Source organism: Fundulus heteroclitus, chromosome 3 (assembly GCF_011125445.2).
Source record: "Fundulus heteroclitus isolate FHET01 chromosome 3, MU-UCD_Fhet_4.1, whole genome shotgun sequence".
In the NCBI taxonomy this organism is placed as follows: Eukaryota; Metazoa; Chordata; class Actinopteri; order Cyprinodontiformes; family Fundulidae; genus Fundulus; species Fundulus heteroclitus.
The window spans coordinates 16,007,250-16,034,606 of NC_046363.1; the positions used below are offsets into that span (position 1 = coordinate 16,007,250).

At 38.9% G+C, this 27,357-nt stretch overlaps 1 long non-coding RNA gene across 3 annotated transcripts in view; it reads right to left on the reverse strand.

Annotated features, from left to right (window-relative positions):
* The window catches only part of LOC118560077, a 168,186-nt gene that overhangs the window by 11,130 nt on the left and 129,699 nt on the right, over positions 1 to 27,357 (reverse strand). For 2 of the 3 annotated variants that reach the window (XR_004929053.1, XR_004929054.1), the window contains one exon: positions 26,151 to 27,146. This is a non-coding gene — a long non-coding RNA (uncharacterized LOC118560077). Of the gene's footprint in view, positions 1 to 6,547; positions 6,596 to 26,150; positions 27,147 to 27,357 lie in introns of those variants that run through there. The other variant, XR_004929055.1, reaches the window with a different exon arrangement.

Sequence of the window (27,357 nt, forward strand, 5' to 3'; positions counted from 1 at the left end):
CAGCTACACCTTTCAAGACTTTTCATATTGAGCTGGTGGGGTTATAAGGATAAACAAATATCAGGGCTCGGTACGTGTCCTGGTGTCAAAGTCATGGTTCTGAACAATTTCAATATGCTTCAATCATGAAACATAAATTAAAATGTGTGATTTTTTTATTGTTCTTGTGGTTGTTTTTATGTCGGTCAGTGAGGGGAAAAAATAATTTATAATTTCTGAAATTTATTTTGTTATACTATGTTAAAAACTATGTGAAAAAGGCCAAGGAAAGCCAATACCAGTTCAACAGTAAATTAGTATCTTGACAATAATTAGCAGCAGATTTTAAAGTCAGTATGCTAATCTTAGCAATTGAAAGGCAAGCATTTTTTAAATGAAGTGTCATTAATCAACACACACTCATGTCACTCGCTAGCCTTAAGGGACATCAGTTCTTCAGTTTTGTTAAAATAAAACAAAAAACATGAAAGATCAACTGCTTTCCTCTGCCACATTAGTTTTAACCATCAACAAACCAGAAATGACAAGGATATAAGTAAGCCGCAACTTGAAAAGATCTCTCTTGCTCTACTCGAAGCGTTCTATTCACATAACCCCAAACTGATAGCCCAATACTAATTGGATGCAAGTCTTATTTATGTCATATACGGCAAATTAGGAAATTGTCTGTCAGTGATGTTGGATAGGGCTTACTATATTGTGTAATTTACAAAAAAAAATTACAGGTCCTGCCACACCAACAGGGATACTTTGAAAAATTAGGCATAAAAGGGAGATTTTTTGAATCCTTTGCCTAGTCCATTCATACACAATAGTGTTTGGTGTCATAAACTCACGTTTTTGAAGACACTTTTAATAATGGAGGTTTTTTTTTTTTACTCTGACCATTGTGTATACATAGAATCAATATCCATGCCTAAACACGGCCATCGAATTTGTGCCAATTTTTTCTCACCCCATGAAAGAAAAATTCTGCCCAGACATTGTGTCGAGAACAAGACTGGGGGGTTAAGCCCCGCTATTAGCAATTGTTGCGTGGCGTGATAACCAGAAGAGGACATTCTGTTGGAATATGGCATGCCAAAAAAACAACTTCATGTTCAAAAGCAAGTCCAAGAAACCGGAACTGCCAACTCACAAAAGTTGTGTGACTTTAGAGAAAAACAAGCCCAAACTTGCTTATAAAAGGCGGACTGTGCAACACAGAAGCTCACATACACACATGAACACCCCTCATGGACGATATGATGTTTTCATCCCGCCGACAAAAAGCCAACTAAACATAGGCTACCTGCACAGATGCTGCAGTCGCTGGTATTAGGTCTGGACATTCAAGTGTTGGCTCCCTTACCACCAAGGAAATGTAGCGAGCACTGTTTTTGGTCAGATTCCACAGTAAAATCCTCTTGTATCCAGCACTGACATTTCCCGGTAATCCGTCTGGGTTTTGGAAAATCAACTCCCTTCCTATAGTCACCATTATCATATTGCAAGTCACTCCGTCAGATACCATCCCAGCGGTGTGTTTTTGTTGTCATATTATTGTCTTTTGAGGTGATATTCAGGACAGATCTGTTCACTATTCGACTCATACAAGTAAACTATTCAAGCTTTACTCCTCTGTTTGAAAGACCCCAAGATGGCCACGACACAAGTGCACTGCACTATTCTAAACAGTAGCTTTATGTTATTTGAGGAATGTCCTATTCGTCATTGTTGTTGCCCCACATCCCCTCTTTTGCCCCTGTTCTGAGGTTCATCTGGTGCTGTGTCTTTGAATGCAAATGAGACAACCCGCTTCCCTTCAGGTGGCAAAGCGTTCTACTCCATCCCATTTGGCCATTTTAGGTGTATATTGGGTGATGGTACAATGAATTGTGTGGGTTAATACACCCAACAGCCAAACTTCTTCACTTTTCCACTTGTAGCTTCGGCATTTATGAGCTTTAACTACAAAATTGCAGTGAGAAATAAAATTGTCGGATTTGCAAAACTGTTTAGCCAGAAGTTTATGACCGTGTTTAGCAGCTTTGCAGCTAATACTGTGACGTCATTGTTCACTAAACGTAATAGGAAAAAGAGAAAATGGGACGGCTTGAAAACAGGATATAAAGATAGCCACATAGCCCCAGGAGGGACTAAATTCAACTGTTCTGCATTCCTAGACACTCAAAGTACACAATATATATTTAAGGACTTAAAAAAACTAACAGCGGCACAGGAGTTAGGGAGTTTGTCCTGTAACTGGTGGGTTGCCGGTTCGATCCCCCATTCTGACTATCTCAGTTGTTGTGACCACCCGAATAGCCTGCTGCCAGAGGTCAGATTGTCTGGTGGTGTCACTGACAGTTTCACTTCTATCAGTCTGCCCCAGGGCAGCTGTGGCTACTGACATAGCTCACTACCGTCAGGGTGTCAATGTGTGCATGCATGGATAAATTGTAATGTAAAGCGCTTTGTGATTGTCTGACTTGATAAAACGCTATACAAGTACAGGCCATTTAACAAATGTCCTCTTTAAATAAATAAACTGAAATTGATAATAACTAAATGGATGGAAACGTCTCTCCTCTTCTATGTAAAAACATTGTTTCAAAGCCTCCAGAACCCATGTGATTCATTGAAAAAGTTTATTTCACAAGTTATTTCTAAAAAGCAAGAAGCTGCCTGCATTGCATGTGTCATGCAAGTGATGGGGCAGCCTGTGGTGAATCATCATCCCTTTTAGCAGTTTAGTTAGGGTTTGATTGTCAGAAGGACAGCCTTTACTAATTGCAGTTGACTTTAACAAAAAACACATTGAATGTGTCTCAGGATCTCCCTGTGCTTGTGTCTGTGTCTTAGTGTGGTCTATACATGTCTTTACCTTCGCAAAGGAAGTGGCTGGCAGTGAAAAATGGGAGCAATTCTTATTTTAATAAGACAAAAAAGTATTTATTCTTCTGTCCAGAGGAACTGAAGAGAAAGTGTTAAGCATGACAGTATATTCCTTATCACAGTTTAAATGTGTCTTAACATGACTGAAATCCCCTTTGAATTTGAATATTTTTGGAGCGATCAGCCCATGCTTTGAACAATGAAAACAGAATAGGGAAAAAGAAATTAGTTAACAGAGCCAAAGGTAATATGTTTTCTGTCCTTTGACTTTGAAAGTAGCCTTGTGCAATGTTTTGATAGATTTTTTTTACATAAAAAACTATTTTTTTTCTAAGTTTGAACATGTAATTGCTACACATGAAAAAACATCCTTAAAGCCCAACCAAGGGACTTGACAGAGCAAACAAGAGATTGAAAACTAAATTGAAAATGTTATTTTGACATATTTTAGCCTGTACCGACAGAAAAAGAAGTTAAAAATAGACAGTTCTGAAGTAAAGCTGGTGTTTATAGTTTTTCCACATACAATAGAAACCAGGCATGCATTTACCATATTTCTGAATCAGACTCAATTTTTCTTGTTTTTGGACAGATAGCATTACAAAAATTATGTTTTCTGACATTTCTGTTGAATAAATGTCAGAATAATGAGGATATATTTTTGGAGATATTCGTTTTACTTTATTTTAATTCAAAAGTTGCCAATTTTGCCACTTTTTGTTAATGTAATCATAAATGACCTTAACATGAATGAGACTATGTTACCCCCAGCGATGTGAGGGTGGAGACAACATGGTGCCAGCATGTCACACTCCCCTTCTGTCTGTTTTTTTTTTATTTATTTAGGTACAAAAGAACCTGCAGAGCCATGATATTCATGAAAAATTTCAGTCTGGCTTTATGTCATTTCACAAGGCTGAAACGAGAATTCTCTGGACGTGCAACAATTTACTTTTAAAGGAGCATAGTGTAAATGTCAGGATTTTCACAGACATCTGCCCCTTCTGGCGACAAGTTGAAATGACACCAGTGTTGTGCATGTCCATGGGAGAATTGCACAGGTCTTTTGTTTCGGGGCATAGTGTCTTCTAAGGTAACAAAGCTATAAATGTTAAGGTTTGCCTGTGTTGCTGGTGAAGATTCTCAGTCATCCAGGTCATGATCATTCCAAAAAAGTTAAAAAAACAGAACAACTGGATTTTTTTCCAGTCCGAAGTCCACATTAGCCTGTGTTCTTTCGCTAATGCAGTGATTACGGTCGGAGATTAAACAAGGTAGACAGGTGAACAAGAACATACGACGAGTCACACTCACATCACACCAGAGGATTCGGCCCAAATCACTTTCTCATAAAAACTATAGGATAACACATTTTACACATCAGGCAATTGTAAGAGCATGCATAAATAAATAACATTTAGCTTCAAAACCTGCACAATGCACCTTTAACTGGTGATTCTAGTGATTCAGCATTTTTATTTGTTCTTGATCGTACTGCTCCTTTTGACACAGTATATTATGACATTTTAATATCAAGGCCGGGGCAGTCTGTTGTTAGCAAAGGCACTGCTGCAAAATGCTTTAAGTCCTACACAACCAACCGAAGTTTCTCAGTCCAGTTGGGACAGTTTTCATGCTGTGTTGCTCCTCTTTAATATTGTGTAACACATGGCGCCATACTAGATCCTATTTTATTCTCTTAGTACCTATTCCTTCTGGTGTCCATTTTTCAGATGTATGTGTATTTCCATTTTTTTGCGGATGACATTCATGTTTTTTCTTACATTAAAATCCAGCGGATCCCAGACAGCGGAGTGTTTGGTAGATGTGAGAGCATGGATTTGGTTGAACTTTATCTAAAACATAAGAAGACAGAGGTAATTTTATTTGGTAAACTTGACCTGCTGAAAGAATGCAGTATTGCTTTTGGATCACTGGATGGTTCTAGCCGGGGTTTTTTTTTACTACGCAACATCTGCAACTCCCTCTATAGTGAGATTGACAAGTCTCTTATTTGCCGCTTTCCGCTAGTTAAAATTCAGCTGCCCATATGCTAACATTGACAAGGTGACACAGACAGGTTCACACTGATTGTTTGATTCACTCCACTGGCTGTTTGTTGTTGTTTTTTTTTTATAACTGGATTTAAGGTTTTGCTTTTAGTTTTTAAGTCTCAATGGTGTAGCACCTCTTTACTTTTTTGAGCTTTTACATTCACACATAAATAGGAATTTAAGACAAAAAGCTCTTAGATGTTCATAAAACTCGAGATGTGACCAGGGAAGACAAAGCTTTTTCAGCTGCAGTTCCTAGGGTCTAAGCCCTATCCCTCTTTCTGAGAGGTCTGCTGGAAATGTAAATCGTTTTTTTAAACTCATCTTTTTAATCTAGATTTTGAACCCAAAGAGCACAACAATTAGAACATTCCTTGTTTCTTCATTTTTTTTTTTTTTTTTTTTTTTTGCAATTAGTGTCAAACTTGAATTGTATTGCTTGTTGCTTTTCTATTATTCTTATTTTTTATTTTATTTGATATTCAGCTGTACAACACTTTCCTTGCCTTTTGGTTTGTAAACCACTAAAAATAAATAAATAAATGATGATGAATGATTCAATTTTATCTTATTTAATGTCAGTATATAAATATCTGATTTCAGTTTTATGCTGATGTATGATAAAAAACTCTTACATTTATCTAAATGTGAAAAAACATTGCTTCACAGGTATGAGGAATATCTTTCACTGACTTATGTTGAGCCCCGTTTTGTAGAGTGTGTGTATCAGGAGGACAGATTTTATATGTTTGTGTTTTCACATAATTAATTTTCACCAGAGCATCTGAGGATGAAAGTTCAGTGCTGTATACGCAGTCTCTGTAAGGTCTATGAGTGCCCCAAGTGATCAAACAATTTTTTGCCAAATTAATCATAAAACATGTCCAACTCCCCTGTCACCCCAGCCATCCCAAGGAGTCGACATGTTCGAGGTGAGGCAATTTTCATCAAAACAGAGGGTCTGCATAGCATGGCAGTAAGTAAGGCTAGGAATGAGTAAAATACATAAATTCAGTAGCAGTGGTGCAGTTCATGTTATCATTGTTAGCAACAGTGTGATGGGGTATAAAAACAACATAAAGTGTAATTAAAAATGTCAAAGCAGTTTGATACACCCACTCAAAACTAATATGCAAACACACAAGTCCATTAATACGTACAACTTCTATGAGTTAAAATTTCCCACATTCCAAAACACAAAAAAGGTTTTCAGTTTGTCTTTACTTAGTGACATACAAACCCATGGGAATGTACAGGATTGGAGCTGAGAACAGTGTAATTAGAGATAAAGAGAGGAGACAGACAGATAGAAAGAGCTTAACCCCAGGCACAGCAACAGGAAGGGAGACAGAGGGAAGGAGAGGTGACGCTGTTGAGAAAGAGCCTCCCATGTCAAGCTGGGAGAAAGGAAAGAGAGAACAAGGGAAGCAAAACGCTGTTGTCGATTAGCATGATGTGCATTGTTTACACAATCAGCTGTGAGAGGCAGAAGCTATGAGTGATGAGGACGTAGATAAAAAATATATGTAATAGAGTCAGAAAGGGAGATAAGCAGCATCCGTTATGTGGATAAACATCCAACAGTGAAAAAAATAATGCAAAATCATAACTCATACCTTGACACTCACGTGCAGATGTTCTCACTGAATCTCACTCTGCCACACCTGAAAGAAACAGAAGCACGTTTACATTCTCCGATTACATGCACAGCTTTGTGTTTCTGCCCCCAGGTTAGAAATGAAAGCTCACCCTGTGCCACCGGAAATATTTATTTCTCCTTTGAACAAGATATATTTGACAAAATGCCAAAACTTTATTAAAGTCGACTCCCGTGATAAATGCTGTGCATCTAAGACGAACAAGGGTCACTGCACCTTTCCTGGATTGTGCATGTTTTATTTATGTGGAGTCCCTTGCAACAATAATGCTCCCTTTCAGGTCAAGCACAACTGTTTTCCCCTTGGTAGGCGTAAGCTTATGTGGTGGTGCGACCAAGTGGAGGGTGTTTGTGTGCATGTGTGTGTGCAGACTGAGTGATGACACTGACCTTGAAAGCTCCACCTTTTATTGGTAAAATGCTCTACGCTTACACCACATTTTTTGGCCAAAATCTATTACAATCTGATAACAATCTGATAACTCTGCAATAAGAAAAAAAAAAAGATCTGTACACAGAGATGGAACATAAGATTCAAATTTTGAATTTAGCTGCCAATATTCTGACGTATCATACGGTCAGTAGCGATACACACATGTGAGTAAGGTCCAGCCTATATCTGGGACGATTATGCATTGCTTTACAAAAGTGCTCGCACACCTTAAACTTTATCATACTTTTATCAGACTTTCCAACCACAAACAATTTATTTTACTCATGTATTACATGATAGACCAAATCAAATTGGTGCGTCATGGTAAAGTGGTTTGAAAATGTTCTTTTACGAGAGCAGCGTACATTTGTATTCAGCTCCCCTGAGCCAGTTATGTGTAGAACCACATTTTTCTGCAATTACAACTAACGCTCTTTCTGGGCATATCTCTGCTAGCTTTACACACCCACATACTAGAAATTATTGCCCCTTTCTCTTCGCAAAATAGCTTAGACCCAGCCGCGAGTCTTTGCGGCCTCTAACAGTTTTTTTTTTTTAAGTATTACCCCGTATTTTTCTTCAACAATCTTTTCTATCAACTCTAACCAGCTTCTTTGTCATTGCTTGTAAAAATAAAAATAAACTACATTTTACAGTGGTGATGGTGTTTACACAGTGATGGACAGTGTTGGTATCCCTTCACACACAGTCACATAGACTCCTAATAGGTTAAATAGTTTGTTGTTGTAACTTGACAAAATGGCCAATAAGTTGAAGCGCAAATACTGTACACATAAATGTTATATAAAAAATGTGTATTCAGCCCGCTCTTATGCATCTGCTCTGATTTCCTTTTCTCTCGTCATGATCCGTTGTGCTTTTGGCCAACTGACTATTTGCCACTCTTTGCTTTGCCTCTGCTTGGGTTTTGTAATTAGGGGGAACAAAAACACCTGTTACTGCCCCAATCACCTCCATTTCTTCCAGCCACACTCCTAGCTTTATTTATCGGTCTCTCACAGTCATTCCTGAAAACCTTAGTGTTTATATACCATCTAGTGTTTTTTGATTGCCTTATCTGTCACAGACCTATCTTCATTTTTTGTATTCTCCATGCTTCGCCTTGCCCTTGTCAGACTCTCCATTTGCCTCAGTATTCTGGACACAGATCCGCTGACATGCTCTTTGACCGAGCCCTTTGCCTTGGCCACTGGACTCCTCTGCCTGCCTCTTCTGGCTGTGTATGACCCTCGCCTGAATATCGGATTCTCCACTTCAACCCAGCTCACTTTCATTGAGAAGCAAACCTGCAACCCCATTCCCTGTGACTTTACCATTGTCACCACCAGGGCACATATGCACCAGGACCTACTAATGGGATGCAGTGCAACTCTGAGAAGGGTAGTGGCTGTATTCCAGTCCTCATCACTTCTCACTGAGTTCAGTATAGCCACTAGCCTGTCTCTGCCTTTTCCCGTGGTTCCTGAGTGTGCTCCCGGCTGCTTCCTGTCTCACACCAGAAAATTCCATTTTAATAAATTATTTGAAACCCCTCCTGTTGTCGCTGAATTATCGGATCCTAAGTATCTGGCTTAGCACCCGCCTCTTAAATTATATTTTTTTATTTTCATGTACTTATAAAATTCATGACATTTGGCGCAGATGTAATATCTTAAATCCTTTATCAACATAAAGGGATGTGAGTTCTATCCACATTCTTTGTGTGCTCTGTTTTGCACTTCAACGCCCATGAACTTTTTGTGAAGATGCTGATCAAATTCCCATGGGGTAATTCGGTTGGACTGGAGCCAGTGGAAACTGCATACGAACACTGAGGCTGCTGCATCTGATGTGAACACAAAATAAACCTAAACCACAAAAAACCCTTCACACATCTGTGTGTACCATTCTGCATGTGTTTAGGGTTAAGTGAAGAAAAGTGAGAAACTCTGTGGGGGGAAATAGAAGGAGAGCACATGCCTGTGTGTATGTGTGTGTGTTTGGTTGCAACGACTGGAGGGCGTCTCAAACTTTACAGAATTAGATTTATGGGGACGTTCACAGAAACACTGGCAATAAAACAAAGATCTTGGTTCCTGTCAAAAGTTCATATTAGTTCCTATTGTGGAAAGGAGGCAGAACACAAACTTTGTGGAAGAGAACTGGGTGTAAAGAAGGTGAGACAAGAGGTCAAGAGAAAAGAGAGGTTTAAAAAGTGCCAAAGAGCAGAACAAACAAGCAGAAAACATTTTCAAAGTCAAGAGAGAGGACACATCTCATGACAGGCAAAATGGAGAGAGGAGCCATAAGAGAAAATTCTGAGCTACCAAGTAAAACAGCAGCTCTGCTCTCCACCCCTTGGTTTTTAGTTGCCAAGTCAACACCACATTATGGGTCCCTGGGTTTTTTATGATGGCTGGGTGTGTTCTGATCCTGCAGTAAAGCCATCAGCAATAGAATTCCATTCCTAATTAGTGGTGGGAACAAGATTAAAAAAGGCGAATCAGCTGAAGAACAATTAAACATCACAGAGGGGAAAAAAAACTGAATTTTCAAAAACTATTTGAATTTAATTATGGTGTGGGATTGTGCTGTATATGACACAATTCTTTCGTTTTTGAAAAATGCCAAAAATTGTGCCACTTTTCAGCTCCATTGTTATAGTAAAGATTGGGAACTAAAACTTAACAGTTCTTATAATCTTTATCCTTTCAATGTCAATTTTCATATTGGATCAAATAATCAGTTTTAAGTGGTTGAAGACAAAAATAATCTTTTATAGGGTGGTATAGGGTTGTATAGGGTGGTGGTAAATATTGAAGGCTTGTACTTTTTGTGTTCATACTGCAAGGTTTTTGGTAAACCTTTGGTCCCCACATTTGGCTCTCCTTGGTTTAGAACAGGAGTGTCCAAGGTGCAGCATCGGGGGCCATTTGCTTCCCTTGTAATTATTTTGTGCGGCCCCTGAACCACAACTCAAGAATGGCTCAAATTTGGTGCGCAATTTCAAAAATGTGAATGTATGCAAATTCAAAAACGATAATCGGGGTGAAATAGTCACGGGCTTTTAAAAATGCTGACAAATTGGAGAATCAAGAATCTCTAATGTCATTATGTAACCATGTAATGCTCCCTAATTGTTTGCCTTATGGAAATGGGACAAACACTGGACTGCCTGGGTTGGTGGGATCTGTGGCTATACGCCTGGTCCTTTTCTGGACTTGAGCAGCATGAACTTTGTCTAGATCTTGTAGAAGACATCCCACAAACCCCTGCGCTGACCTCACCACCAGTGCTAAATACTTCCTCTCCTGGGCCATGCAGCTTCCATACCATACTGTTACGTTGTGATACAAGATTTCAATTGTGTCTCTGTACAGCTCAGTGAAAAGTCCATTCTGGTCCAGTTTCCTTAGGAAGAAGAGCCATTGTTAGGCCTTCTTCACCAGGTGGGAGGTGTTCAGTCCAGGAGAGGTCAGAGGAAACGTAAATGGTCAGAAACTTTATGCTGTCCACACGATCCACCACCTCCCCATGTTGCAAGGAGGAGCATGTTCAGTATTCCTGGACCTCCTGTAGTCCTTTGTGACTTCTTTGTTCTTGGTGTTCAGGACAACGTTGTTTCTGGAGCACTACTGTGTCAGATTGTGGACCTTCTCTCTGTAGTGGGTCTCATCATTGTTGGATATGAGACCCACCACAGTGGTGTTGTCCGCAAACTTCACAACCATGTTTGTGGAGTGGATAGCAGAGTAGTCATGTGTGGAGAGGGCAGGGCACAACCTTGCAGGGTGCCAGAGTTGAGGATCAGTGGGCCAGATGTGAGTGTCCCTATCCTCACCTCCAAATGAAAATTTCCTAAAATGGAGAACACAAACCATTCACCTTTTATTGATAAACACCATATCCAGATACAGGTCTTTTACTGATATATGCAAAAACCACATTTGCAGTCTATTGCAATGTGTTAGGCTCCATTATTTTTCTTGTCATCTCTGATGAAAAGGCATCCCCACATCATAATCCTGCCACCACCATGCCAACCCATGCATGAGTGTTTGTTGTTTTCTTTGCGTCCTTCATGATGTATGTGATATATTTACAAATACAAAAGATAGTGTGATCTGCAGAGGCATTTAAGATTGCCGAGACTACACAAAATCAAGAAGAAGAAAATAATTGTAATGCAAGATGCCAAAGTTTATTTATATATTGTTTCTGTGTATGGAGCAGCTGTTCAGCCTCATGCTTTATTTCCATGCATGTGTTTTTCTGTAGATGGGTGAAAAGGTTAGTTGCCAGAAGCAGAAAGCACCACACACTGTAAATCACACAAGACATATCACAGCATTTGAGTTTGTAAAGCTGTCAGTTCAAAGGCAGACTCTTACATGAGGCAAAATGATCTGGCAGTATAGAGTATCATATATAGCCTGGAACACAAAACCAGTGTTTGCCTCTGTGAGGCTTGACATCAGCTGCAAACACCAGTTTCATATTTTTAACATTCACTCCAGTGCTTGAAAGGACTGAATTTAAACCAGCTCTGGAAGCGTCATTTATATTTACTTTTCCTTAACCCACCAGTGCTTTGAAACTTATAATTTCCAGGAATTGACTTTTACTGACAAGTAGCTCCCTATGTTATGGTAGAACTCAGATGTGCCGACCAGCTGCATCTCCATGATGTCAACATAATGGAACTCAACTCTGTCACTTGAGAAGAGAAAGGGTAAATTTATATTTGATTGGCAAGTGGTGAGTGAGATTTCTGAATGCAGAGTGCATGCCGACAGCAAGGAATAAAGCCTGGAGAGGGCTAATTGTGACTGATTGGCTTTACCTACTGAGCAATTACAGTGTGATTAATTGCTTACTTGTCACTTCATTGTACCGTTATTAGCCAAGAAAACCGTCTCTGGAAAGCATTTTAATGTGAGCTAATTGACATAATTGTTCTGCAGATGACAGAATTCCTGTGGTATTATGGAACATTCACTTTTCCCCCAATGGGTAAATAATAAACCAAAGAGCAACTGACAAAATGTTGCAATTCAGAGAGAGGATGCATCAGCAAGAAGTGACAGCCAGCAGGCAAAAAAAAAGGCTAAAAAGCAAAACACTAAGTACATGTGTGTGTATTCATGTGTGTGGCTCTGAATATGTCTGAACAGCATGAGGTTGAGGTCATGGAAACTTAACTGTCTGTGTAACGGTCTCGGGATTAGCCCAGACATGTCCTCTCATTGGCTGGAATGCCTCTTCATCCCACAAACACACAAGATGTGCACACTCACGCCAACACAAGGTCAGGCTGGGTAAATAGAACTGGGTTTACGTGACCTTGCAGTACTGCTTCTGTTAAAATGTATGTAAGATATAGAGCACCCTAAACAAGAGTGGTGAACCAGGTAAAAATATTATGTAAAAAGACCTAAAATAAATCAATCTTTTATCGTGTTACACAGAAAAATTATGAAAATCCAACCAGTATTGGCTGATTTGTTTAGTTTGTAAAATTGTAAAATGTAGTTCGTAAAATTCAATTTAAGGAAATATTTTTTCTTGAAAAATTCAATGTGACAGGTGTGACAGTCCTAAAATAAATATAAAGGAATTTTGGTGCCAAAGGAATTTTCAATAGGAAAGCATACTTTGTGTTCCTCTGGGGTACAAAAATCATGTGACAGAGAGGCCAACTTGTCTTACAGTCATGGACAAAATTGTTAGCAAACCTCTGTTAATCAAAGTAAATCCCACAATGGTCACTGAAATTAACAATATATGAAAATTTACTGAAAAGTAACCAATGAAAATCAGATATTGTTTTTGAATTGTGTTTCAATAGAATAATTAAAAAAACTAATTAATTAAACAGATTAAGATGAAGTGAATTCCCACACTGGCATGCTCAAACAACAAGTACTGCAAACAAACATCTTTCAAAAATACAATAATTTTCTAACAAAATACTTCCGTTTAAACCACTATAGTCAAAAACCCATTTAACTAGTCTAGCAAAATTCAACTAAACTACTAAGTAAAATGGAAAGAATAAAGGTAGGTTCACAACAAATGCGAACGAGGCGATTTTTTTCACGTTGATCGGCTGCCATTGGTCACTTGACGTTTCATCCTCTTGCTGGTTCCTCCTGTCTGTGTAACTCACCGTGACAGACTGGGATTTTACACTCAAGTCATAGTGCTAAACAACAGTATTGACACCCCTGAGTCCACCAGATCCTCTAGAGACGCACCTGGTTCGGGAAATATCATCACCTGGATCTGAGTCTGGATGACAGTTGCTACCAGCGGTGCCTCCATCTGTTCAGGATTCAGTGTGAGGAGCTTCTGCCCTACTTTGGGGGATTGATTTCCCTCTGAGACATGACCTACAAGTCTTTGGTCAGTAAATCCATCATTGCTCAATAGAAATATAGACTAATTGTACTGTCTAAATATGTAACATATAAAAAAAAACATTTTTGCGCATAGATAAATGGACAAGTAGGACCCTGAATGAGATGCAAATTATCAGAAAAGTTCAGATTGTTGAACTCAAGCAAAATCTCACTCTGGATGAGCATCCACTGTGCCACCTTGTTTGCGTTCAGTGTGATTGTAGCTTAAGGAAAACTAATACACTATGAAAATATAAGTAAATTGAACAAATATGAATAAAACTGAAATCAATAACCAATGAAATGACGCAGTGATATCACAGTTCAGAGTAAATATATGTTTAAAGACCAAGGTTTGTTTTGAGGAATTGGGAATGAGATCAAAGGTGTTCAAACAACCAACCGGCAGGGAAAGTTAAAAGAGTTTGAAAATAAACATGTTTTAACAATATTTGCTAAATTTGAGATTAATAGTCAGAGTATATATCTCCCTAAGAAGTTTATCAACCTGAAAATCCAAAACACCAAAGCGAAATGTCTCCAGCAAAGCCGAACCCACCCACAGCCAAGCTACTGGAGCTGGAAGTAGTACCACTGGTAGCTGCAGCCTTTCTGGCGACTCTACCACCAGACTGGACATGTCTCCAGATAAAACTTATGATACGTGTAAAGAAATGTGAAAAGTGGTGTCAGTCCTGTGCTGCTTTAATGAATGTTTTGATGCCTTTGAGGCATTTCAGTCAGGCCGAACTGCAAGCTTGTGTGACTAACCAGGAGCAAGCTACTAATGACCTTGACATCTGTGTGCTAGCGCTTGAACCCAAACGCACTGAGCTGGCGGGACACAACACTCAGCTTCGTACTAAGGTGCTTGATCTGGAGGCCTGTTCTCGGAGGCACAACATCAAAACTGTGAGGATACAAGAGGGTGAGGAGAAAGGTAAACCCACTGAATTCATCTCCACACTAATCCCAAAACAGCCCGGTGACAAACATTTTCTGCATCTAGCAAAAGTGGACTGGGCCCCGGTGCCAGACCGCATACCATCCTGGAGTGCAGCCATCACTTTCAGGAGAAGGAGTGGATTCTTCGCCTCAGCAGAACACAGCCCATGGAGTACAAGGGAGGCAAGGTCCTTATCTTATTGGATTACAGCAGCGAGGACATGGCTTGGTGCCGTGCCTTCAGAGAAGTGCAGCAGGCTCTGCACAACAAAGGAATAAAACACACTCTGCAAAACTCAGCCAAGCTTTATGTTTACCCCCGAGACAGCGGAGCGTCCAGGATCTTCGCGGACCCAAAGGAGGCAGCGAGGTTCCTGGAAAAGACTAATGTAAGACAAGGGGAGTAGATCCATACACTGACATTCTTCGTCTAAGTCACGGTTGTGCCGAGGTGAGGCAACTACTTGTTGAAAGCAGCTGACCAGATGTTCGTAGCACATATTGTTCTATGTACACTATATTACAATGGCTCACTTTGAATTGCTGCCATGTTCACATAGCTTGACGTGCTGATATGGTTCCTAACTTCACTGCTTTAATTGTTTTATACTGCGGTATTATATAGTTCATGTTACTATAATGTTGTGGGGAGGGGGAATGTGGTGACATATTCCAGGTATTTGCCCTGAAGGTCTTTCTTAGATTAATACGGGATGTCATGTGCCAGGTTCGGGGAAGTACGAAGTGGGATGTGAGGGGACGGATGTTATTGGTTTTTTTTGGGGGGTGTTTTTTCTCATACGGTAAGTGCTTTACGTTACACTACTTGGTTGTAGGGGATACATTTGTCTCATGGAAGAGGCAATATCTCTAAAATGATTTGCTTTTGATTATCAGGGTAGTGAAGTTTGTGAGCTTTAATGAGAATGGGTTAAACAAAAGAGAGTCCTAACATATTTGAAAAAACAGAAAATAGACATTGCCTTTTTGTAGGAAACCCATCTGACACCCCTGGAGCATAGAAAATTGAAAAGGGATTGGATAGGTCATGTAATATCGCCATCCTTTAACTCTAAAGCCTGGGGAGTGGCCATCTTGATAAATAAGAACACCCGTGTATCAATTGGAGAGCAGTAAAATCTGAGTACTTGTCTAGAACACTATCAGACCATTCCCCTCTGACCCTATCCATTCATATGCCTGAAAAACTATTAATATGTATAAGTACCATATTAAGGCTTCTGAACCCTACTCTCCTTCAAAAGGCAGATTTCTGCTGGTTTATAAGAGAGTGGACTGGGCTATTCTGTGAGACAAGCTTGGACATATTAAAAGGCTTTCTAAAGGGACAAATAATCTCTTATACCAAAGGTAACAAAAAGAAGTACATGGCTGAAGAAATGGAAGTAGATATTTTGAAACTGGAAAAGGAGTTTCAACAATCAAGGTCTAAAGAAGTACATCAGGTGTTGGTAAATAAAAAGCTTATATAAAATACTTTGTATACTTACAAAATTGAGAAAAACATTATGAAAAGCAAGCAAAGATACTATGAATTGGGAGCGAAGGCACACAAAATTATGTCTGGGCAACTGAGAAAAGATGAAAGCTCTAGGACAATTAATTCAATTCAAACTGAAACAGGTTCTGTAACGTATAACCCAACAAAACTAAATGATGCATTCAAACAGTTTTATACAGATTTATACACATCAAATCCGAGTAACATTGATGATTTTTTTGTCCATGACTGAACTGCCCAAACTTGGCCAGGAAGATCAAAAAAGTCTTGATCTTTCCTTTACACTAAAATAAATTGAAAAAGCTCTGGGCTCATTACAAGCAAATAAATCACCAGGAGAAGTTGGGTTTCCTCCAGATATTTACAGGGAATTTAAAGATTTACTTCCCCCACTCCTCATGGATTTCATCAACTTGGCCTTTACGACTCAAACACTCTCCAAATCATTCTCTACAGCCATAATTACTATAATTGACAAAATAAATACAGATCCATTGAAATACTCTTCATATCGGCCTATTTTATTGTTAAATACAGACAATAAAATAATTCCCAAGGCCCTGGCTAACACACTTGGCCAATACCTGCCACAATTAATAAATTCAGACCAGTGTGGCTTTATTTCATAGTGCTCCTCAGCTAACACCCTATTGGCCTCTTCAATGTTATTAATTTAAGAAAAACTGATACATAATCCAGTAAAGCTGTAGCTTTAGATGCTGAGAAAGTCTTTGATTGGTTAGAGTGACCATATTTATTTAAAGTGTTGGCCAAGATTGTATTAGACCCATTATTTATCAGTTGGATTCAAACTCTATACCATAAACCCAAGGCAAGAATCAGCACCAATACACAGATTTAATTTGCATTCCCTTTAAGCAGATCAAGTCGACAGGGATGCCCTTTGTCTCCAGCACCAACACTTTTCATGTCATTTAAACACCTGAAGAGGAAATTTTACTTGTCCAATCAAACCTTTTTCTGTTATCTCCAACTAAGATCCTTTCTTAGGATCAGTCAGTCCGGGTCCTGAAATAATTATGCCTGTTATGAATGATGTTGAAGGATTTCTTTATGATGGAAACACACATAAATTTATTTATAAAATGTATTGCCTGTTGTTGAATGAGGGCCCAAAACCAGGTTTACATAGGTCTAGAATTGAATGAGAGTAAGACCTCAACGTTATAATTGATGAATAGTTTTTTGACAGAATTATGTCAAAACAGCCTGTCAACTATTATCAGTTACGGGTATAGATTGATTAACTATAATTTTCTACATCAATAAAACGTTATCCCAGAAAAATGATATTCATTCAAATCGAATCTGTCAGAAATGTGCTTCAGATGTGATACTGAAGTTGGTTTCATTTTGCATTGTACCTGACTGTGTGTGAAAGTTAGGCCTTTCTCGCATGAACCCTGCTCCACTTTAACCAGTGGAGCCTGAACGTTGTTTATTTGGGAACTTTACAAGCATCCACTGTTCTCCAAACAATTTACAACTCAAATTCATAAAAGTTGTTCTATGTGTAGCTAAGAAGTGCATTGGAGCATCATAGAAATCTGACTCCTTTCTTCCCATTGGCAGGTGGTCTGTTGAGATGAACAGTTGCATCTCCTGGGGGAAAAAAAGCACTTATTATGCTATAACACCTTTTTGAAAACTTGGCAGCCATATTTAGACCATACCAGTAAACCAACTACTTAATGTAGTTGTTTGTATTGTATTGTTGCTTTTCTTTTTTTTTCTTTTTTGGTTGATGAGGAGAGGTGTTTTGCCTATTGTCGTGTTGTTATGTTATGTTATGTTATGTTATGTTATGTTATGTTGGTATACTGATGTGTTTGTATACATTACATATATTTAAGACTGAAAATAAAATATATAGAAAGGATGCAGCAAGATCAGGACATTGTGAACATCCTGTATCAAGTTTGGATTTCGGCGTGAGCTTTGACTGGGCCATTCCAGCACATAAATATGCTTTAAACTGAACATTTCTATTGTAGCATCCATTATATGTTAATTAAATGAGTTAATTCCCTGCCAGTGTTCTTTGCTATGATGCCGTTTATTCATCATTTTTCTTTAACAAACCTATGAGACCGTCCCAGAACAGCTGGATTTATATTGAGATTAATGCAGGCATGGGAGGATTTATGTACCTTCTAAAGGCAATTAGGTGTACTGGATTTTATTTAGGGATATAAGATTAAAGGGGCTGAAAATGCAGTACTTAAAAAGAACCAGAAATAGCTATTCGCTATTTTCAACACAAATCTATAGTTTTGAAGAGTGCTGTGTACAGTGACTGTATAATTAGAACAAATGATGCACACTACACACTACACTACTACTGTAACTGGAAGATAGATAAGAGAACATTTTAAAAATATCAAAGCAGTGGATATTACAATAAAATATCAGGGTCAGGGTTCAAAATCTGCTGCCTTGGATGATAATATTGGTTTAGTCATCAAATGAATTCACTAAAACAACACCTAACTCAGTGAAAGGCTTTTATTTTTTTACTCCATGTTTTTGTTCTGCAATATGACATTAACTAATTAAAAATGGTCTCTTATCACAATATCTCAGTGATTTGTGATCAGAAGACTAAGAGCCAATACATGTATTTACATCTTTTGTTGAAGGACGGTCTTCTGTGAAGCACAAAGCAGCTTCTGTGTTGTTTTTACAGTGAAAATGTAATCAGAATAAGGTTGGATGCCCGGATAGATTTAGATAGTTCTGTTTTACAGAGATTATATTTTTGCAACAATGAAGCATCCTACAGCTAATTTAAAAAAAAGGGGGGGGGAGGGGGTTGTGGACGAGTGGTTAGAGCAGCGCGCTTGCACTCAGAGAAGGATGCAAGTATCCCAGTGCCGGCACTCTGGGTCCCCTAACCCCAGATCGCTCCCCGGGCGCTGCATATGGCAGCCCACTGCTCCTCAAGGGTGATGGGTTAAAGGAAGAGAACAAATTTCGTTGTAAGGTATGTTTCAATGTATGTTTCAATGACAATAAAGATGATATATAATAATTTAAAAAAAAGTCTGATGGGTTGATTAGTTGTCTTGCAATCGAAAGGTTGTGCCCCTGGGCAAGGCACTCCACCCCAAGTTGCCTACCAAGCTGCGTATCGGTGTATGAATGTGTGCATGTTAGTGAGAGCAATTGGGTGAATGCGGCTCTAGTGTACGGTGTTTTGGGTGATGAGTATGACTGAAAAAGTGCTATATAAGTTCAGTCCATTTACCATTTACATGCAACTTTTCAGATTTCACACAAGAAAAACATATGAAAATCATGTGTCAATTCCTCTCTACTCTGCAACTGAATACTGCTCTGTATTGGTCTACCACACAAAATCCAAATAATAGACATTGAAATTTATAGCTGCAATGTGACACTATAATAATAAATCATTGTTGAATGAATCAGGTAGAGTTCTGTGATAGTTTAAAAGTAGATAAAAAATAAAGTTTGATGCCATTTTACTGTTTCTTCTCCTTTAGAATGATTTTGGATTATATCTTGATCTAAAAATGATAGTGAATAAATGCATGTGTTTGGGTTTCTGCATTAGTGAGCATGTGTCCTGTTGAGCAGTGCACAATCGCCAACAAGATAAAACACACCCACCATCTGGAAAAAATTACAGTGTGTTACAGTTGGGTATATCTTTCTCCCAGTGAGCAGGAAATGGCTTATTTCTCCCGAACAGAGCCAGTCCCAGCTGGGGAAGTGGCTAACCACATGAAACTAGCACGATCCTGTCTGTTTACACACAGTAATTTGCACAGGTGAGAGAGCTGCGGCTTCTGGGATGAATGCAGCGGCTTGTTTAGGCCCCACCACCAACCAAGGAACTGACAGGATTTTGTGAAAGTCATGAATTCATTTCTTTCATCAATTCCAGACCTGGATTTGTTTAGGTTCTAAATCAAATTTGTAAAATGAACGTTTGATTCAAACTGAGTTATTTCTAGCTGAAAGGTGTTTGCTATTAAATAAGAAATCAGTGAACTTTTTAATTTGATTTTGGCTCACCTGAATATATGGAGGACACCCACACACAGCAGTTTATTAAAATACTTTTGAAACCAGGAAGAAGAGTGACTTTTTCTTTCCATGTGTGGGAAATCAGAGGCAGAGCAGTGGATCAATAGTTTGTCCATTCAAACCAGAAATGTAATTGGTCCGAACCTGATGGGTTGGAGGCGATTCTTTCATACATAGTTTAGAATTTTTAACACAGGGTTTCATTCAGCTCACAGTCATGGTTACTGAAAAATATGTCTGTCAGGCACTACTAATATTCTGTTTGTGTTTAGGAATCCATCCATCCATCCATCCATCCATCCATCCATCCATCCATCCATCCATCCATCCATCCATACCTACCTACCTCCCTACATACATAGATACATAGATACATACATACATCAAAAACACACTTTATTTTCCTGAGTGAAAGCAGACTAAAGACAAAGCACTTCATTGAGAGATAAAACAGGGATAGATAGGTATCTGCACTTACAACTTGCCACGCTGCTTTCTTTAAGATTATGGATGGAAATAGAAGCATTAAAATAAAAGCCTCAGCTAAAAATGGAAAACATGCCACCCCCACAAGATGCAGAACAAAGTCATGCGCCTCTTATTTTTAAAAGTTATCAACATCGTAATGCAAGTGTCGGTCATGATGTTATCAGCTATTTGTTTAAGCCTGTCTCATGAATCACAAATTTACTTCTTTGACATTATGAAAATAAGTTTATTGGTAATTTTTTTGTCTTCATTAATTTTTAGCACACTTCAACACCACCCAGACAACCCTAACTTAATTTACAGTTTATTTATGTGCTTTCTAAATTTTCTGCATCCAATTTGAAGGTTAAGATATTGACTGAATTTGAAATATCTTTCATCTTTTATCCATCCTTTCTATCATCTACACATTCTGATCAGAGGTTGAATAGCTCTCAGGGCAAACCACTTCATTCTGCGGCCCTCACCTGAACAAACATACACTAATTCTGTGCATTCTGCAAAAAATATTTAACCTCTCATTAGATAACTTTGAGAACTCAGATTTTGTTGATGTTGTCATTACCAGGCAAAGGCGTTTTTTAGTGCTTTAGGCTACCAAGAACACTTTAATAATGCTTGTGAAAAATCTAAGAATGCCAAATTTTTAGTTGTTGTCATAAACAGAGTATGATCCATAAACTGTGTGTTAAAGAATCTGTAATTAGACTGGAATAATTTTTTAAAAGTATGATCAGTCTGCAGTTTTATCGCTGGTTTAAATCGGAGGTTGTCCAGATCCCGAATTTGCATTTAAATGTTATGTTTTCACAAATGCAACTGAGTTTTCATAAATATCAAACTGCATTTTAAAGAATGCCATGTCATTTGAATGTCGAGATATTCCAGTTTAGGCTTGACCAGTCTAGGTTTTAGAAATATTCAAATGCAGATTCGAATTCTCAAAGGTAGCCTTTCTTCCTACACCACTGAAACACCTAGCAGAGAAGAAATAGATGCTCAGGAAAGGTCTTTTATTTACAGATGGAGCACCTATGCATAATAAAATGGTGAAAACTGTGGTCTCTTTTTGTTTCTGAAGTTTAAGAAAGATATATTTTGTGACCCCAAGCGACCAGACAAACATGATCACACATTATGCGACTTTGTATGTGAAGGCTAGTGTATTGACTGAAGAGGCATACACCCCCCCCCCCCCCCCCCCCCCACACACACACACACACAATCAGTAACACACCCTGTCAGACATCCATCTCCCGCTTCAGTATTTATTTTTTCTGGCTTATTTATGCAGCCATCCCCTTTCAAATCTAGCTCACACCCGCTCATCTCAGCGAGCAGCTGGCCTTTCTTTTCAAAGTGTAAGATTTCATAGACCTTGAGCAAAAATGGACGAATGGGTGAGAAGGAAAGAGGGGGGAAAAACAGCTAAGGTAATAACCTGATTTCGCCTCAGTTGGTTTTGATTTAGGAGAGGAAGAGTGTGTAAGAAAAACAGCAGGCTCTCTTCTTCCTCAGTCCCATGCCAGATTTCGGGAGGGAGAAGTAAGGAAGGGATGGCCGTGCAGAGCGCAAGGAGGAATAAAACGAACAAAGATGGAGAGGGACTATGGATCGCACCAATGTGCTACTAAAATGAAATGAACCAACACAAAGAAATACAGACTTTATGGCAAACATGAAAGTTCTACTGAGGGAGACTGAAAAGTGAGATTGAAGAGGCAGGTGGGAGGGTATTAAAGATGAATGAATTTTTAATAGCTTCGAGATCAACCGTACCCATGAGCTCAAACAAACATAAATCCTGCCTTCGTATTTGAAACTTCTTTTTAAAAATGTGGCAACATAATATTTTTTTCCAACTAGGTTGAATCTTAATCATTCTGCAGACATGACACTCGAAAGAATGGCGAGACCCTGAAAGCAAGACAGGAAGGGACAGAGAGGGTTGTGGGTAATTATGTTCCACCATCTCCACACAGACACGCTTAAAATATTATTTATTTTGGCAATTTTTTTTTCTACTACCCCAGGTGTCTGTATTCACACATGAGGAGCATTTGAATTTTAAACTCCTCCAAAAACATGTGTCAGCCCTCACCAATCTGTCATCCTGCAACGCCCTCACAATGGCAAATGCACAATTAACTTAAGCAGGAAAAAATGTGCCAATTTAGCCCCAATTTCCTCCTTACAGCATCAGATTTTGTTTCAAATGTGGATTTTTTAGCATAATCTCGAGGCGTGCCATTTTCCTTGCCAAAAGCATCTCCATATCAACAAGGATGCCCCAATTTGCTGATTTTGAAGCACGTCCCAATTCAGTGCTTAAAACATTTTATTTCAGCGACTATATTTGGTTCCAGTCTGGCTATGTTCTGGCTTGAAAAGCTGCTTTAGAGAAGAGGTTAAATTTTGTCACTTAAGAAGCACATTACTTCTACTGGCTATGCAATTATACTTTTTTTAATAACATACAGCTTTAAAAATGTCAAGATAGTATTACAACAAATAATATCAGTGACTATAGAATGCCAAGGAATTAAAAAAAGGCAGATTCTTTATTATCTTATTACATTACTAGGCTTGTTAAAGGTTATGGTACTATTATGGTACAATAAATGCCGATAAAGTCCTGTGATGGACTGGCAGCCCTGTGCTAAATATGTACTCTGCCACTTAAAGGGAACAGCAAGTCAGACGTCTAGAGCTGCACAATGCTGAATCCAGGTGTAATAGATCTACTGTGCATTCCTGGTCCGGAGGCCGAAGCAACAAATAGGTATGAGAAGCATTTATTCTAATTTCTGTTGCAGTTCGAAACCAAATCTATTCCAGACCAGATTAACAGACCTATTTCCTACCCAGGGGAGATGTTTTATCACTCTACCAAGTGAGAAAGTATATATTTTGTGACGAGCAACATCGGAGATATGCAAAGCTGGTGATTAATTTGAAATAATGAAAAAGCAGTCTGTAGGAATACATTGAAAAGTACAAGTGAAAGGCAGAAAACTTTCTAAATGGGTTGTCAGGACCTTTTGCCTGTATGGTTTTGATTGTGAATTGTCACAGTAATGTTTGCTTAATCATTATTTTTGCTGGTAATTTACATTTTTGCTGGTACATTTATGTGTCTTTGACACGATGTGGGTTTTTCACCCCCACACCCAGACAACATGGAGGATTAAAGTCAACTGAGTGCTGCCGTGTCCATGAGCCCCCATCAGATGTAAGTAGACAAGCAACACCCAATCGCATCTAAAATATGCATGACTGTAAAGGGTAACTCACCCCCGAGTCAACTGTTTTATGCCAATTAACTTGTTAACATGGTTGTTTTATAGTACTGTATTCATATCCTGGTCATTATTTGTGACAAATTAATGCAAATTTGTTGAAACCCTGTTTTTGTGTCTAGAATCGTCAGATGGCATCCTCCCATGGTTAAACTGTGGTCTTGCATTGAATTTCGAATCCGTATCACAATTGGTTCAAAAGTTTTGGTGACGTAATTTGGAGAAACTGATCTCAGTAGCTCTGCCGCTGTGGGTATATGGTAAGCCAATTTAACATTTAATCATCATTAATTTTGGCTAGTCTTAATGACAATGTTACTAGTATGAATTTTTATCTGCAATATAAGCAAAATATGTTGTAGATATCAGTAATTAATAGCCAGTTAAATGTTAACCGTCTTGCCCTAGTCTGTCTCACAGGCAGACATCTGCTGCCTCGTCCTGAAACCTGGGCGCGGCCGCTTGTAGTCAGTCAGAGCAAAGACACCCAAGAGGAGAGCAACCACATTCGGTTTCCACATCGCAAATTAATCTACATAAGCAAAACTGTCGGTGATCCCCCTGGATTACAACGTGCAAAATAAATATGATAATATATAGTTGGATCGATCCTGTCCTCCACTGCCTCGGCAGCACCGACTTCAGGCATTGCTGAGTCAACACCTAGAGCCGGCGGCTCAAACTGATAAGGCTCTGGCCCGCTAGGCTCCACAAAGACTCCCTCAACCTCCGGTGATGAGGGGGATGAAACTCTTCCGCCTTTGTGGCGTAACTACCACCATAACTCTGCTCACGCACCATGATTCATCCTTTCATTTTCCCACATGCTTCATCCCTGTTGAGGTCGCGAGGGGTGCTGGTGCCTATCTCCAGCTGTCAACAGGCGAGAGGCAAGGTACACCCTGGACAGGTCGCCAGTCTGTCGCAGGGCAACACAGAGACAGACAATCATTCACACTCACACCTAAGGAGAATTCATAGAGGCCAATTAACCTAACAATCACGTTTTTGGACTGTGGGAGGAAGCTGGGGAACCAGGAGAGAACCCACGCATGCACAGGGAGAACATGCAAACTCCATGCAGAAAGACCCAAGGTCGGACTCAAACACAGGATCTTCTAGCTGCAAGGCAACAGCGCTACCCACTGCGTCACTGTGCAGCGCAATGATTCAATATGTCAAATCAAGTTAGCTGCTGCTTTCCTCCCATCCTGAACACAGCCCGCTCCCTTCCTTTTCCCTTATATCCTCGCCCACTTTGATGGAATTTTTCAAATTTGTCTGGAATTGGGAATATGTTTTTACGTGGGGGTGAGTTACACTTTAAAATACATCCTAAACAATTTGATCAAAGTAACTGCATCACATGCACATAAACTTGTAGTAATGTCACAGAAACATTGGCTAGGGAGTGAGAGAGAGAGAGAGAGAGAGAGAGAGAGAGAGAGAGAGAGAGAGAGAGAGAGAGAGAGAGAGAGAGAGAGAGAGAATTACATGGTTTAGATCCCAGAATGTACTTATGTGTTATTAGTAATCTGATTTCTGATTACAGGTAGTCCTTGGGTTTCGCACTTATAATGTCAGAATTTAGCAAATATGCTCAGAGCTGCAGTTGATTGGTCAGGAAACATGCTCATACAAGCATTTGAATGGTTGTGCCAGCATGTTAAATAAATCCAAAAATGTAAATGTTACACTAAACACTTTGCGTTCCTTGAATGTACAGCATCTTTCTTTATGATGCCTTTCCAGTCTTTAGCCTATTCTTGCTGGGAGAGCTCAATGTATTCAAGCTGGTCTTCTCCAAAATCAAAAGACCAATTTTGAGTTATTTACTCAGCTACTGAATGAAATTTCACCTCTCCAGACTTTTTTTTTTTTTTTTTTTTTTTGCTGCAGCTGTGGATTTAGTTTTACTTTGTTACTGAACAATGAAATGTGCTGTGATTTCACACAGTTCTCCTCTATATAAGCCCATACTAATCATCAATTTGCGACGTCATATCAAAATCAAAGAAGTGGGAACTTTGTGGTTCCTTCACATTTACTGTTTTCCTTACAGTTTTTGATCATTTATGATCATTCTGATTTTAGTTTGAAGGGCTTATCAGGTGCTTTTCGGGAATCCTCTGAGCTCATTGTCATGAAGACCTCACCTGCTGACAAGGATACTTTTCAAGCCCCTTTTCAAAGATGCACAACTTTGCATGAACCTGACTACTATTGTGTTTGATGAAGCTTTTGAGAGTTTTTTCATTGGCAAACTGGTACAGCTGTAAATTCCTGAAGTAATTTCAACAGACAAACATGGGCAGCAGTGGTTTATAAATCTGACCGCTAATCATCTGTTCAGAAGAAACTGATGAATCGTGTAGTAAAATAAATAGCCAACAGCGGAGTTCAAACCTTAACTTCATTCTTTATTGTATTACTGACATGCTTAGTCACAATGTTAGTAGTAATAATAGTTTTTTATCATTTCGGATCGGATGAACATGAAAAACCCGTCAATGAAAATTAAATGTCACAATTTGAACTGTTAGTACTTCTATTGCTGCTGCTGCTAAGGTCGCACATCCAAGAGGATGCCAGATGACACATGGCTATAGTTGAAAGAAACAGGACAAACATGGGAGAAAACACAGGGCAGCTGAAGCAAAGATCTGACAAAGAACAACTGAAAATCTGAGACTAAATTTATATACTAAAGCAGGTGACTTGCATGGTGCAGGGCAGGTGTAATAGCGACTCTAATAGTTAATGAGTTGAAACCAGATATCAAGAATCAAGTCACAACAGACATAATATTTCCACACTTTTTTATAAATGAAATGACTTTTCATTGATCAAACATGCTTTCTCAGAAGCTTAAAGCATGCAAAAAGTTTTTAAGATCTGATAAGAAAGTCCAAACAGTCCATTTGTGAATGATATGAATTATTGTATTGTTGCATGAATTAATCACCAAACACTCCCTAAATTATATGCAATAATCTTAAGGCTTCATTTACAGAACTGTGCAATAAGACATTCCCTGAGAAATCAGAGTGTGCAAATAGGCATTACCAGTAGTGTGATTGTAACATGTAACAGGACACAAACCTCTCAGCAGTGGAGTGATAGCCTTTACAGCTTTTGGAAAGAAAGCTGTTTTTGAGTCTATTAGTTTTTGATTTAATGTGTCTAAAGCGTTTCTCTGGTGAAAGTGGATCAAACAGTTCATTGCGTGGGTGGGTGGGATCTGTGGCAATGCGTCTGGCCCTTTCTCCGGGTTTGTGCAGCATATCTTGTCCATATCTTGTAGACAGCATCCCACAATCAACTGCGCTATCCTCACCACCCGTGCCAAATCCTTCCTCTCCTGCACTGTGCAGCTCCCATACCACACGGTTACGCTGGGAAATAAAAACAAGAAACAGCAAACTAAACAACTTGGTAGAACAGTAACTGATACAAAAATATGTTTGTGAATCCTGAACATAACTAAGGATCAGAATGTTCAATACTGATGTTAAAAGCCTAAAGAATAAAACTGTTAAACTTTTTGAATAAGTAATCTGGACTACATGTGGAACTCAGCAGTGATTCTCAGTTTGTGGCTGGTAA